Source organism: Lepidochelys kempii, chromosome 1, assembly GCF_965140285.1.
Source record: "Lepidochelys kempii isolate rLepKem1 chromosome 1, rLepKem1.hap1, whole genome shotgun sequence".
NCBI lineage: Eukaryota > Metazoa > Chordata > Testudines > Cheloniidae > Lepidochelys > Lepidochelys kempii.
Window position 1 is genome coordinate 155,689,858 of NC_136380.1, and position 16,400 is coordinate 155,706,257.

Here is a 16,400-nt window from a genome sequence, read left to right on the forward strand (position 1 = left end):
ATATGGTAACAACAGAATCTGTCATTATTTACTGTAATGATAAATACTGTCAGTGACCCCTCTCATGTGAAAGGGCATTAACTGTTGTAGTCCTGGCTCATGTATGGTGAGTGGTACCAGAAAATGAAGTTTAGTTTTTTGCTAACATTCCTGTGACATCTTTATTTAATATTGCTCCTTATTTGTATAATTATTGAGTTTTACTCAAATTAAGGGGAAAATGTGGAAAGGAAAATAATAAGAAAAAATGGCATGAAAAAGCATGCTCTTTAATTATCGGCCAGCAACAGATATACCACAGTTAAGTTTGCAGGATGGTTTTTATTTAAATATGAATTTTGCACCCTCTTTAAAATCAATCTGTGTGGTCAGGTAGGCTTGGAAATTAGTGTGTCAGTTCAGGGATTGGAGTAGAATTTGTGGTGCATATTTTATTCTATTTGATCAAGGTTTATTTGAGATATGACTCTTCAAAGTATGTCCTAATTTTAAAAAATCAATATTCTTACAATGCTTTTTTGCCTACAGGCAGAGAAAAAGCAAGGTCCAGGATCCCCCTGAAAATAGTTGAATGAGGAGGTCACTATAAGGGGAAAACAAAGAATAGTCACATGGTTAATATAAAGGACTAGGAGCAAGGAGAACTGGGTTCTATCCTTGGCTTTGCTGCAGCTCTCCTGTGTGATCTTGGGTATGTCACTTTAACTAGAACTTTTGATGTGGCCGCTATCTTTGGCTTTCACCTCTGTGTCTCAATCTCCTCTCTATAAAATGGTGATAACTCTAGTTCCTTATTTCTCAGAGTTATTGTATAGATAAATTCACTTGTGTTTGGGAGATTTAAAAAAAGTGGAGCTGGGGGAGGGGGGTTGGAAGGGATGCGGGGGGCCCAGAGTTTTCTCAAATAGGGGAGAAGAGCAACAAAACTAGAGCTGTGTTGGGGCATATGGAAAATAGTGGGATGATAAGAACAGTGTCAGGGTAGAGTTAAAGGCTTGGATCTCTCTTACGTACGGGGGAAGTGTGGGGCCCAGAGGGACCAAGTAGCTATGGATAAAGTGGGCTAGGGAGCCAGGGGACAAACCCAGGTCCTTCCTTCGGAGGCCTATGTAGACTTTCTGAGGAAATAAGTTCTACCATGATGGTTTAAAATAGAAGCCATTGGGAGGAGGGTTGTGTCTGATATAGAAACTTGCAAAGAATCTTTTGGTACCATTTCCAAAGCACCTTAGGGCTTGTCTACACAGCACTGCAGGTTACTCTACAGGGGCGTAGAGTGCTCTAACATGTTGCACTCTAACTGCCCCGTTTAGACTCTGCTGGCACAAACCAAGAGGCACCTGGTGCATGTTAATGTAGTCCTGCTTGAAAAGGGACGACATCAGCGCAAACTGGGTACCTTTAGGGTCATGCCAGCAGGGTCTCCACAGGGCAGTTAGAGTGCAACACATACAGTTAACACCCCTGTAGAGAACACTACGGTACCATGTTGACAAGCCCTTAAGATTTAGAAGCCTAAGGTCATTTTCAAAAGCAACAATCTCCCAAATCCCCCTTTTGGTGTCTATACCGCACATTCACTGATGGCGGGGTGTGAGTACATGCACTGCACATGCCCTTCTTAGCATGGGTATAAATAGCCGTGTAGGTGGTGAGGCATTGCTTAGGTGAGTTGAGGAAAGACATGCCAGAATATTAGGACATCTTAGCTCCCTACTGCTGTAGCCTTTCCCCGCCACAGGGAAAGACTACAGCAGTGGGAAAAGGCTCTGGCATAGGGGAGCTCTCAGAGCCTTTCGCTAACGCTTTTAGCTACACGCCACAGCATTGAGGCAGCCTGTGGTGTGTAGCTACATCTACCCTACACGCCACACCCAGTGTAGACAATGCCTTAGGCACCTTTGAAAATGCTACCCTTGGCTCCATATGCATAGTTCTGTGAATAAAACATCCCATCTAAATTGCACAAAGATATGTGTGCTTTCACCATATATATATATATATATATATATATATATATATATGTTGTAGAAACTGTGTTACATCGTGACTGTTCTGGAAAGGAACAGGCAAAATGCATCATAAAGAAAATCCATCCTGGGTAACCTAAGAGGATACATTTTACATATGAAAATAATAGAATTCATAGTCTGGGAGCCATGCAGCACTGAGATGAGCACAATTAACCCTGATGTTTGTCTAAGAAAGAATAATATGAATAAGGAAACCATTCTTATGGTGTCTTGTGGCAGAGAAAGTTTTTACTTTACACAGGGGCATGCGAAAGGTGGGGCAAGCAGGGGCACGTCCCCCCAAATAATCAGCGGGGGCACAGAACTCCTCCAGCCTAGGGCTGCTATGGGGAGAGTCAGCTCCGTCCCGGGGCCACAAAACATGCCCCTCCAAAAGCTGGGGAATGTCAATTCCTATGCATGCCCCTTACTTTACAGGTGTGGGTGGTGTACCATTCCAACGTTCTGTGAGTCATGGCTAATTTTCAGGAAGCTCATATGAGTTTCCGCAACACTCCATTCCCAAAGTGGTCAATGTTGAATTAGACTTCTAATTTTTTTTATTTTATTTTTTAATTAGTAATAATAAATGTGTAGGGTCTGAATAGCATGTTTCTAGTTATATAATGTAGTCCTGTCTTAGCTCTTTAAAATCCTCCTGCCCTGCAAAGCATTTCCTGCCCTGGGCTGTTGTATGAACTTCATGGAACAATGCTGAGTTCCTGTTTGGAAAAAAACAACACACTTCCATCACGTCAGAAGGAATTTTAAAGGGCTAGGACAGTATTTTGTAAAATGGCAGCTCTCTCCCTCAGAAGCAACTGTTTACTTTATGCATGGATATTCACAGCTAAACAGTGTCTAGGAACTACATAATGCTGTTGTAATTCCTTCTTTAGGCTACCACATCTGTAAGTGAAGACTTTCACTTGAGCACTGTATTGATACTGTAAGCCCTTTTCCAGTCCCCTTCTTCCCCCTTATGGAAACAGCTGGTGGTTCAGAATCCCTGCTATTATTCTGCTCTCCTTTGGTGTCTTTTTATTATTTCTCTGTCCTCAGTGGGGTACACACCTTGTTTACAGTCATTTGTGAACATTTAGTCCTTTTCCAGGTCAGTCATGGAGATATTACACTGAACAAATTCCCACCCCCTGCAAAAAAGTCAATGCATTGCTCTATATTGTAACTCTTTATCTTTGGTCTTTCCACCCATTATCAGTTCAGAAGGCAGCGTTCATTTCCAAGCCATTTTGAGTTATTTTCCCAAGTCAGACTTCATGAGACACTCTGTCAAATACTTGACTACAAACCGGGTCTATTACATCTGTTCCATTGCCTTCTGTCACTCATTTTCTAATTCTATCGTAAAAAACAATCAAATCTGTCCGGCGAGATTTGTTCTTTATAAATATTTGCTGCCAATTGCTTATTTGAACTCTGCTCCCCACTAGAGTTGTCCAGTCATGTAAATAAGGCTGTTGTGAATAGAAGTCTCCTTGACTGACAGCTGTCACAATCACAGTGTCATTTGGCCCAGAACAAGATTTCATATCAGGTTACAGTAAGTGCAGTAGCTTAAAGACATGATAATTTATATATTCATTATATTAAATTATAACAACAGCATTATGACAATCACTTCATTGACACGTTTCACCGCTATGGAAGCAGATTGTAGTTAAGTGTGACAAAGTGGGTATTTTCCTTTGTTTTGTGGCATGTGAGTCTTACGGTTTTGCATGAATGCTGTGTGTGCCTCAGTTTCCCTGAGTATTGCACCAATGTCTAGGTGGTGGGAATAAGGATGTGTGACTTTTTTGGGGCTGCTCTAGCTGCCTGCATGGATGCTATGGCTGCCCCCTCGTAACCTGAGACCCAGGAGAGGGATACGACCAGGTGACTTTTGGCCCGGGAAGCGAGACAAAGGCTGGAGGAGGAGCAACGGGTAGGGCAGGGGCCAGGCAGCTGGAAGTGAGTCAATCTCCTCTGGCTTGGGCTGCAGGGGGACGACCAGAGCTCTGGCTCTGGGCTCCCCTCCCCCCAAGATGGACTTGGCTGAAAGTCACTGATTTCTGTGCTAACAAGTTCTGTTCTATGCTGTGTTCCTGTCAACTAATAAACCTTCTGTTTTACCGGCTGGCTGAGAGTCACTGCTGACTGCAGAGTTGGGGTGCAGGGCCCTCTGGCTTCCCCAGGAACGCACGGTGTGGAAGGGGATGCTGAATGCTCTGAGGTCAGACCCAGGAAGGTTGAAGCTGTGTAAGCTTCTTACCCTGGAGACAGTATGCTCAAAGAGAGGAGGCTCCCCCAGAGTCCTGACTGGCTTCATATGGAGTAGTTCCAGAGCATCGCCCTGGTGCCTCCGTTACATGGGGTATTCCAGAAAATAACTTTGGTGCTATGGTGTCTCGCGTGACTGGCTTCTCAGTTCAGGTACAGGTCAAGGTGCTAGTGACAATCACTAAAGCCTCACATGCGTCCTGCCATGCTGTGTGACATCTGCTGAGGCTTCTCCGCTGTCATTTCATGCGTCTCAACTGTCCATGGCTGGCAGCATGATATTTTCAGTGTAAGGCTCCTGCTTTTGAAACTTGCTCTCCTGACTGTTCAGCTGAGCCAGAGAATGACAAGTGTCAGACCATGCTCAAGCTTTTCCCTGGACACTGCTGAATTGTTGTTGGCTGTTTTAAATCAGTTGGCATAAGAGGGTGGGACACTATTGATTTTGCTCATTGACAGTTGGATTCTATAGGTTTGAATACCGTAGTACAACTCTTGGCTACTTCTCATTATAGGTGCTATCTAGGAATAAAAAAGCCCAATAACATTCTTCATTCTTGTCCAAACCTATTGGGAATCCAGTCTCAAAGAGATCAGTGCTGACTTAGCCTGGTATTTTTTTTACTGGGTGTTTTATTTAGTAATAACAACATGCCAGGGTTTGAACAGTGAGTTTCTACTTGTATACTGTAGTCCCCTGTCCTCTGACCCCTGTGCCCTGCAGAGCATTTCCTGCCCAGTTGAGTTTATCTTCCCAATAGAATTTAAAATGGTGGGTAAAGTGGGACGGGGGGCATACAGAGCCCCTGGCATGAGGAGAAAAATGGGGGACCCTGGCATGGAGGCAATAGGCACCCCTGGTACAGAGGGAAAAAGAGGGGGAAACACATAGCCCCTGAGGGGAAGAGTGGGAGACTCTGGTGGGGTGTGTGACGTGAGAATGGGAGGGCACAAAGAGCCCCTGGCCTAGAGGGAGAAGGGACAGCCTGCTATGGGTGGTAGTGGGTATGGAGCACCTCTGGTATGAAGTAGAAGGAGGAAATAGGGAGCACACAGAGCCCTTGGCAAAGGAGGGAGAAGGTGAGGGGCTTGCCGGGAGTCCCTGAAATAGAGGGGGATGGGAGGGTAGCACGCAGGGAGCGTGTGGGAGGAATGGAGGGACACAAGGGGTTCTGGGTATGTCCTATGAGCTCTGCCTATAGAAGCTACAAAGTATGTATCACCCTCTAGGGCAGGGGTCAGCAACCTTTCAGAAGTGGTGTGCCGAGTCTCCATTTATTCACTTTAATTTAAGGTTTCGCGTACCAGTAATACATTTTAACATGTTTTAGAAGGTCTCTCTCTAGAAGTCTATATATTATATAACTAAACTATTGTCATATGTAAAGTAAACAAGGTTTTCAAAATGTTTAAGAAGCTTCATTTAAAATTAAATTAAAATGCTGAACTTATGTCGCCGGCCCGTTCAGCCTGCTGCCAGCCTGGGGTTCCGTTAGAATCATAGAATCATAGAATATCGGGTTGGAAGGGACCCCAGAAGGTCATCTAGTCCAACCCCCTGCTCAAAGCAGGACCAACCCCCAATTAAATCATCCCAGCCAGGGCTTTGTCAAGCCTGACCTTAAAAACTTCTAAGGAAGGAGATTCTACCACCTTCCTAGGTAACGCATTCCAGTGTTACCTAGGCCGGCAGTGGGCTGAGCAGGGCCTGCGGCTGGGACCCCGGCTGGCAAGAGTCTGGCAGCCAGAACCCCAGACCAGCAGTGAGCTGAGCGGCTCAGCCCGCTGCCGGTCTGGGATTCCATCCGCCGGCTCCTGCCAGCCAGGATCCCAGCTGTTGGCCCCACTCAGCCCGCTGCCGGTCTGGGATCCCAGCCCTGCCCACATAGAGTGGGTACCTACCTTCTGCCTGGTTCTAGCCCATTCTCTTCCTCTCTCTCTCTCTCTCTCTGCACTGAGCTGAGGGTGGGAATGCACTGAACACAGGGCTGGGGGTGAAGGAGCAGGCTGGGGGTTGGGGTGTAAGGTCTGGCCAGGAGCTAGAATGAGGGAGGGGGCTCAGGGTTGGGGCAGGAGGTTTGGGGGTGGAGTGCTTACCTGGGCAGCTCCCATTTGGTGCAAGGGGTGGGGATGGGAATGTGGGGGGTGCAAAAGTCAGGACATGGGGTATGGGGGGGCTGGGTATGTGTGGGGGGTGCAGGGGTGTGGGGGGGCTGGGGGAGTGTGAGGAGGGTGCAGGAGTCAGGGCAGGGGGCTGGGGGAGTGTGAGGAGGGTGCAGGAGTCAGGGCAGGGGGCTGGGGGAGTGTGAGGGGGTGCAGGAGTCAGGGCAGGGGGCTGGGGTGTGTGGGAGGGGTGCAGGGATCAGGGCAGAGGCCTGGGTTCGGCAGCGGGCTGAGCGGGGCTGGCAGCTGGGACCCGGCAGGCAGCAGCATGCCATTAAAAATCGGCTCCCGTGCCGTCTTTGGCACGCATGCCATAGGTTGCTGACCCCTGCTCTAGGGGCAGTAAAGCCTAATCAGGATGAATTCACAAGCAAATTTATGCCACAAGCCCCACACAGTCAATGCTACAACTCAGAACAAAAGTCTCATTAACATTGTCTTCCACAGAGACAATATTTCAGTTTATGAGGAGTGCTCCAGTTAACGCAAAGTGTGAAAATAAGGACAGTGGTTCTATATTCCCAGATGTCTCTGTGTGCAGAGGATAAGAAAGTGAGCTGTGTCCAGCAGGACTGACCTTTACTGCTATTCCCAGAGTACACTGATATAGGAGCACCACCTACAGGCTACATACTTAACTCCAGTTCTCTTCAGTTCTCATCAGAAATGGATGAACAAACAGTAGGAATGTCATTGTCTGTGGCTGCGATTATGTGCCGATTCCCTGGAGAAGGGCATATTACATGCAGACAGAAATAAGCAGATGTGGAATTTCTGTACTCCGTCATCCCAGAAAGCATCTCAGATCAAAAGGATTTTTGTGTTTGCCTTACTGCTTTCTTTTTTTAAACTCTGAATTGCTCAAGGTCAGGCTATCATTCATGCAGCTATTTTATCTGTAAGCAATAGTAGTAATAATAAAGTTTAAAACCCCTCTGTAAATTTTTAACCTCTTGCTGAAAGGTTGCAAACCATTTCCTTCAAGCTGCTGTTACTCAAGTCATGGCTGGAAACCAGCATTTGACAATAAACAGGATATTTTTCTGTTGCTCTAAATTTAAAATGCAAGCCTAACCGTAAGAGGGAAAAAACAGACAGTGTTTTCTAAATGTTTCAGCAGAAGCCAGATTATCCAGAGGATCCAAAACTCTGTAATACCTGTGAATATAAAGTCTGAATTACAGCATTATTATTCAGTGCTTGAAAGTATTGTCAAGAATAAATTAAGAGGATATACAAGTCTTTTTTTCTCTTGTATCTATCTTAAAACTGACAGGGTTATAATGAATCACAGAATCATAAAAATATAGGGCTGGAAGGGACCTCAAGTGATCATTTAGTCCAGCCGCCTGCAGGGCCACTGGAACAATTTGTGTAGGGGGGGTGCTGGGAGCCATTGAGCCAAACTGTAAATCTTGTATACGATGGAAACCACTTCAAGCCAGGGGTTGCTGTCGCACCCACAGCACCCCTAGTTCCAGTACCTATGGCCCCCTGTGCTGGGGCAGGACCAAACATACCTATGCCATCCCTGACAGGTGTTTGTCTAATCTGCTCGTAAAAATATCCAGTGATGGGAATTCTATAACATCCCTTGGTGACCTATTCCAGTACTTACCTATCTTTACAGCTAGAAAGTTGTTCCTGATATCTAATCTAAATCTCCAATAACTTCTTGTCCTAACTTCAACAGTCAGGGAGAACAATTGATCACTGTCCTCTTTTTAACAGCCCTTAATGTATTTGGAGACTATTATTAGGGCCCCCTTTTTGAGTCATCTTTTTCTCAAGCCAAAATATACCCACTTTTTTCTAAATTTTCTGTCATTTTTGTTTCTCTCCCTTGGACACTGTCTAATTTGTTCACATTTTTCTCACCCAAAACTGAGCCAAGTACTCCAGCTGAGTTCTCACAAGTGCTGAGTGGAGTGGGACAATTACCTCCCTTGCCTTACAAATGACAGTCCTGTTAATACGTCCCAAAATGATATTACAACTGCATTACATTGTTGGCCTCATATTCAATTTATGATCCACTACAACCCCCATATCCTTTTCTGCAGAATTACTGCCTAGCCAGTTATTCCCCATTTTGTAGCTATGCATTGATTTTTTTTCCTTCTTAAGTGACATACTTTGCACTTGTCTTTATTGAATTTCATCTTGTCAATTTCAGACTAATTCTCTGCTTTCTCAAAATCCTTTTGAATTTTAATCCTGTCCTCTGAAGTGCTTGCAGCTCCTCCCAGCTTGATGTCATCTGCACATTTTATAAGCGGAAGGCTGGGCAGCAATCTCCCCAGCACAGGACAGGAGAGAAAGAAACAAGGGAAACTCAAACAAAAAAACAGCATGGTTGCAATACTGATGTGCTTAGATGGCAGCTCACTGGGATTTAATATCCCCTGCCCATTGTGGAGAATCTCACTGTATTTCTTCAAAGGGAACTAACAGCTTGTCTACGTTTATGGCTAAATCGGCACTGCTGCGATCGATGCAGCAATGTCAATTTAATGGGCCTGGTGAAGACCCGCTAAGTCGATGGCAGAGTGCTCTCCCATCAATGTCTGTACTCCAGCTCCCCAAGAAGCATAAGGTAAGTTGGCAGGAGAGCATCTTCCATTGACATAGCATGGTGTAGACACCACAGTAAGTCAACCTACGTTTCGTCGACTTCACTTACATAACTGAAGAAGAGTAACTTCGGTCGAGTTACAGCTTTAGTGTAGACCAGTCCTAAATGTGTGAAGCCAGCACTGGCATTATTCATGGATATTTAATATTTGAGCTCAAAGATTTAATGCAAAACTAGAGTCAAATTTCAGTCCTCATATGTTTGCGGCAACATCTTACAGGACCCCCCTCATTTCCCAAACTGCATTTTCAGCCACAGTTTTATATGTGAAGGCCCCCAGATGTGTGAAGTATTAGCAACTCTCTCTCAAAACCTGAATAGGGCTGATGTGGTAGGAGTGAGGGGACAGAAAAACAGAGAGGAAGAAAAGCTGAATGAACTAAAGTCTGAACTTACCTAAATTAATGTTAACTGAATTTTGAACTTAAAATGCTGAGGACTACAGCCATCTACCCCTTTGAATAACCATTATTAATACGACTAGACCGGGGTGGGCACACTTTTTGGCCTGAGGGCCACATGTCGGTATGGAAATTGTATGGAGGGCCAGCTGGGGCAGGGGATTGGGGCACATGGGGGGGATGAGGGCTCCAGCTGGAGGTGCAGACTCTGGGGTGGGGCTGGGGATGAGGGGTTTGGGGTACAGGAGGGTGCTCCAGGCTGGGATCAAAGGGTGTGGAGGGCAATCAGGGCTGGGGTTGGGGGGCTCAGGGGCACAGGGGGGCTCAGGGGTGCAGGATCCAGGTGGCGTTTACCTGAAGCATCTCCTGGTGGTTCCTGGCCAATGGGAGCTGCAGAGCAAGTGCTTGGGGCAGGGGCAGTGTGCGGAGCCTCTGGGCTGCCCCTGCTTCCAGGAGCCGTGCAGAGCTGCTGCATGCACAGAGCAGAGCAAAGCAAGGCAAGCCTCTGACCCCGCTCCCCAGCTGAAGCACGGAAAGCTCCCAACCCTGCTCCCCGGTGGGAACTTGAGGGCTGACCCACCCCTGGACTAGACCCATCTCAGGATTGGGCCCCAAGAGAGGGATTTTCAAAAGCTCGGAGAGTGTGACAGATTGCTGTTACCAATCTGCCTGAGGTGTCAGGTGATCAGGCTGAGGCAGCAGGATCGTTAGGGGAGGAGACGAAGGAACACACCAAGTGACTAAATTTTAAAGCTTTATTAATAAAATAACAGCGGTCAGAGCTTGGCAAAGCACAAACAGGAGAGGAGGCCCCTGGTAAGTGGCTTTGATTTTGGGAATCGCTGAAGCGAGTTGTTGAGGGCAGGAGGGTTGCAGAAAGCAGGCTTGTGTCTGTATGATATGTGGTCATTACACCACATGCCTATCTGAGCAGCAGAACAGGGTGTTGATTGACTCCCTCATTTAATGGGAATCTGCCTCAGAGATCTCCAGGAAACTCTCATGGAGATATTGGGCAATCCGCTGGTGCAGATTCTTGCCTCATTAAGGGTAACTTTCCCATGCCACTCTGCCATCACTGCGGGGGGAGGGGAGAATCATTGTTGCACACAGGTGAGCCGCATAAGGGCCAAGGTGGAAGCTGAGGTCTTGGAGAAGACCCTCCCTTGATTCTCTGCTCACCCTCAGCAGTGAGATATCTTCCATAATGAACACAGCCTGTGGAAAATGTGGGGACAGGAATGATTATAAGGCCCCCTCCTACAGTACTGGCTCTCCCCAAGAGCCCTGTGCCCAGCGTACAGTCGGGTCCTGGAACACTGATTTCCCCATCTCCTGCGGCTACTCACCATTTTGGGAGTCTTGTGGCTCATGTGTGCTTGCCTGGGGTCAGCCAGTTAGTGACAGGTATGTGAAGAGTGGCTGTGTGTTAAATCACTGAATCAGTGGTCTGTGTGTTGCAAACAATACTGCTTCTGTAAAATGTTGCATTTTGGCTTCACAGATGTGACCTTGGGAGCCCAGCCTCCCTCTTCGTTATCGCCGGCTGAACGGCTGCACAGAATTAGAAAATGGCCGTGAAGAACTAACGAGGACTTTCTGTATGAGGTCATGATGCACGCCGCCACCGAGAAACAGGAATTGAAGGAGTGGTGGGACAGCAAGAAGAGGGACCGAAAGGAGAACGGGGCATGCCAGAACGAAGTCACAGAGCAGCTTTTAAACTTTATGGAGCTCCAAGAGGTCACATTCCAGGTACTGCTACTAGCACTGAAACCAAGCAAGGAAAGTTAAGCCTTTCTCTGCAGCTGCTGTTGCAAACCTCTTTCCCATGCGCCCCCCAGACCCCGCCAACACACTCTTATCAACCTCCTGGCTCCAGTCTGTACCCGCTGCATTCCGCTCCTCCCCCACCATAGACTCCCAGTAGCCACTGCACTCAACACCCGTCCCTCTGCAGTTTAGCCCTGCTGAAGTACAGTACCCGCTGCCCTGTACTCCGAAGGAGAAAGCTGGATATGATACCTGGACATACAGAAATTTTTAATCATCCCGGGACCTTCCCTCTTCATGGGACCCAACCTTCCCCCATCCCTCTCAGTGCTGGTGTGTTTTTTGTTTGTCTCGCTCCTCTGGTTGTTGTTTTTTAACAAAAGAATTGTGTTGGTTCTAAAGCACTCTATTCCATTAACTGAAAGCAAACAGAGCCCAGCAAAGCAACAGGCAATTTTCTTAAACCTTCACAGTGCATCGTCTGCACCAGTCACAATCACCTCCCAGCATTACAAGCACTGCACTCCCAAGCATAGCCACAAATATTAGTGGCTTTCAGCTTCAAATTGCTGCCTCAAGGCATCCCTGATCCTTATGGCCCCACGTTGCACCCCTTGAATAGCCCTGGTCTCCGACTGTTCAAATTCAACCTCCAGGTGCTGAGCCTCAGCGGTCCAGCCCTGAGTGAAGCTTTCACCCTTCCCTTCACAAATATCATGGAGCGTACAGCATGTGGCTGTAAGTATAGGAGTATTGTCATGGGCCAGGTCCCACCTCCTATATAGGCAGTACCTGTGGGCCTTTAAACAGCCAAAAGCACACTCAACAGCCATTCTGCACTTGCTCAGCCTGTTGTTGAACAGCTCTTTGCTGCTGTCAAGGTGCCTTGTGTGTGGCTTCATAAGCCACGACATTAAGGGGTAGGCAGGGTCTCCCGTGATCACAATGGGCATTTCAACTTCCCCTATAGTGATCTTCTGGTCCAGGAAGAAAGTCCCGGCTTGCAGCTTCTTGAACAGGCCAGTGTTCCGAAAGATGCATGCGTCATGCATCTTTCCTGGCCAGTCTGCCTTAATGTCAGTGAAACACCCACAGTGATCCACAAGCACCTGGAGAACCATAGAGAAATACCCCTTCCAATTAATGTACTTGGTGGCTATGTGGTCTGGTGCCAGAATTGGAATATGCGTGCCATCTATCGCCCCTCTGCAGTTAGGGAAGCCCATTTGTGCAAAGCCATCTGTAGTAAGATGAGGCCCTGAAACATAAACCCTTGATATCAAAGCCCCGCTATGGGACCTAAGGCCTGAGCTAAAGTAATGGTCAAGACGTTGCTAACATAAAGCAAAGTTAAGCTGTGAGCCAGAGGCAGGCCCTGCTCACAGAAGCTGGCAAGGAAAGGGCTGATGTTCCATAAACATATGCTGTTGCACAAACAAATGCCTAAAGTGGATTAGATATCAGAGCCGTACACAAATGGTACAAGAACATTCTTCTACCGTCCACATAGATAACAAGGACAGGGGCAAAAGGCTAGTATGATGGATAGAGTTGTTTTGTTCGACCTACCATGTACAAGGTGAGAGGCAGCACCTTACTGCGTAGAAGGGTGGTGCATTGTTACATAAAGGGGTTGTACCTCAATACGTCAGGAGTGTTATGTAACTTGGTTCTACCTGTGTATAAGAATACATCGCTGGGGCAGTGTCTTTTGTCCGGCCTAGGGGGCAGTGGAAAATCCTGCCACTGACTAAGCTGTGTCCATTGTCAGGGAGCACATAGGGACAAGCAACAAACTGTATATAAGTTATATGAATCGGGGAGTTAGAGATTGTGTTTCTCTTCGATAATAAACCTGGCCAATGTGCCTTTGTACCTTACTAGAGTTTGTGGTCATTGGGGGCTCTGTCAGAGTCTGCTGTGATAGCAATCTGCAGAGCCGGGGCAGCACACAGAGGGACCATACGCATGCAGCTAACTGATATCAATATCGAGCAAGAGCACACCACACCTGTGGCAACTGACAACACCATCCACAATGTCACACACGTTGCCCAGAGTCATGGTCTTTCGGAGCAGGATGCAATTAATGGCCCTACACACTTCCTTGAACACGCGTCCAACAGTAGACTTTCCCACTCTGAACTGGTTAGCGACTGATTGGTAGCAGTCTGGAGTAGCCAGCTTCCACAGTGCAATTGCCACACACTTCTCCAATGGCAGGGCAGCTCTCATTTTCATGTCCTTGTGTCGCAGGGCTGGGGCGAGCTCATCACAAGGACCCATGAATGTGGCTTTCCTCATGCGAAAGTTCTGCAGCCACTGCTCGTCATCCCACACATGCATGATGCTGTGATCCCACCACTCAGTGCTTGTTTCCCAAGCCCAAAAGCAGCGTTCTACTGTGGTCAGCACCTCCGTGAATGCCACAAGCAATCTTGTGTCGTAGCTACCATAGGCGCCAACTTCCCCACTTTCCCCTGGGTGCTCGACCCCCCCCCCCCCCCGCCCCGGGTCCCACCCCCACTCCACCCCTTCCATGAAGCCATGCCCCTGCCCACCTGTCCCCGCCCCAACTCCGCCCCTTCCCTGCCCCTATTCCAACTCCTTCCCCAAATCCCCACTCTCACCCTGCCTCTTCCCCTCCTCCTCGTCCTCTGAGCATGCCACGTTCCTACTCCTCCCCTCTGCGCCCCCCAGAGATGCTGTTGGCAGCAGCCGGGTGGGAAGCACTAGGAGGTAGGCGGAAGAGCAGGGACGCGGCACGCTCAGAGGATGAGGAGGAGGGGGGGTGAGGGGAGCTTGGCTTCCAGTGGGTGCAGAGCATCCACAAATTTTTTCCCGTGGGTGCTCCAGCCCCGGAGCACCCACGGAGTCAGCGCCTATGGTAGCTACTACAAGTGGTGAGATCAATGTCGAACTCCTCTTGCCTCTGTAGTTTAAGGAATAACTCCACTGCCTCTCATGACACGTTAGTCAGAGCGAGCAGCATACTGGTCAACAGTGCGGGATCCATTCCTGCAGACCGAAGAGGCAGAGCACGCAGTACACAAACCGTTGAAAGATGTCACCAAATGCAGATGGAAGCACAGAGATTGCTGGGACACGAAGCAATGCATCATGGGGTATTGGGACAGGACCCAGGATGTCCCGCGACCCCCTCCACCTTCCCACAACTCTTAGCGGTGGAAGAGGAAGAGATGCTCTGTGGGGTAGCTGCCCAGAGTGCACCGCTCCGAATACCACTGCAAGTGCCACAAGTGCCATGCTATTGTGTAGACAGCTGACAGTGTGAACACACAACAGCGGTTTCCCTTCTGCGCTCTCTGAGCGGCACTGTAACTTTCAGTGATGTAACTCTGACAGTGTAGACATACATTGAGACATACAAACTGAGTTAAAGCCACTTTAATTCTAAATAAGAGTGTCCACACAGGGGTCCAAAGTGAATTAAGCGAAAGTGAATTAAGAGCACTTTAATCCTAAATAGGATCTTCCATAAAGGGGTTTAATATAGTTTAACTAATCCACTTTGAAAGTTAATTCAGATTAGCTTTCCTGAATGCCTCCATGTAGCCAGGCCCTTAGTGTTAATTCAGTTAGGGCTTGTCTAGGTTTACAGTTAGTGCAGGACAGACTGGGGTATAAATTTACACCGCGCAATGACTATCCATGTGGAACCGACTGCTCCAGAGTAAAAGTTTCCTAGTGCACTTTGATCTACCCTGCTTTGAAATGGGAGTAGATCAAAGCACACTAGGGTACTGTTAGTACGGGGCAGCAACATCCACGTGGGCAGTTAGTATGCAGCACACTAGTGTAAGGTAGATTTACACCCCAGTCTGCCACACATGAACTGTTCCTCTAGAAAAGCCCTTAGTGTTAATTAAGGAATCTTCTTGGGACAAGTCCCATACTCCATGTTCAATAGAACACAGAACACACTCTTATTGTCCCCAAATACACAGCCATTAATAATAAACTAAAGGAATTAGAGATCACTGTTCCTCCTGTGCCATCTTTGCCTTCCTATGGTTATAGTCAATGGGGAAAGAGCTGCACTTTTTAATATCACACAGGAGTTTAGATGAGGCACGGTTTCCAAATGCCCAGAGCAATAATTTTATTACAGAAGCAATAAACCATGCAAACATCCTGAAGTTATTAAAACAAAAATATCTGTGAATTGACTATAAGGAAGTGAACTAGAGAAAATATAGATTGTGAGTGTACCCACTAGGGACATGAGACTTCCTACAGGGTAAGAGTCTAACTCCTTTTCTCACAGTAAGTAGTGCCTTACTTCTTGAACAACTCACCTGCTTTCATTGAGACCGTTCAATAAGTTAGGTACTAGAGAACGGGAGCAAGGTTGCCCGGATTTGGCCCATACTGAAATTCGATGGATCAGAAGAATGGCTTCTACACTGATGGGCACACAAAGAGCCTGCGTCTCCTCTCAAACATCAGAAGTAACTGGATTAAAATCAGTGGAGTTATGCGGTTTAAAAGCAGTATGAGTGAGACCAGAATCCAGACCCAGTGAGCCGCCAAAAAAAACCTGCAGCGGCAGCTCTTGTGTAGCCACAGGAGACGGTAAGAAACTAAAATAACAACATATTTGAAAAATAGTTGGAGGCCTTCCTTTATCTATAATAGTTTAACATACAAACACCTTCCATCACAAAAAAAATCACAAAACAGGTTTTCTACTTTTACAAATTGTCAACAGAGCACACAAAACATTTACTGGTCTATTGAAATAAATACTATCATCTCAGTGACTGCGTGCTCAGGCCTGCCCTCCTGTACCCTGCTACATGTACATTATGCTGCAGCCATCTTGCTATGGCAACTGTGAAATTCAAACTTTATAGCCTGCGAGATTTCCCATATTTGAAACCTCAGTGCCAAACAGTGATGCTCCTGACAGGATAGTATTATGCACAAAGCCACCTCCAGGTGACCCAATCTGGCAGGTGGTTTTGGTCGTGGCAAGTCATTTTGCTCATGCAGCATTTATAACTCACAAAAGTGTAATTATTCTTTTTGCAAAAGCTCCTTAATTGTCACATGTTGTTATAGCTTTGCAACATATCTGGCAGATAGCAATACAGTATATACATGTAAATG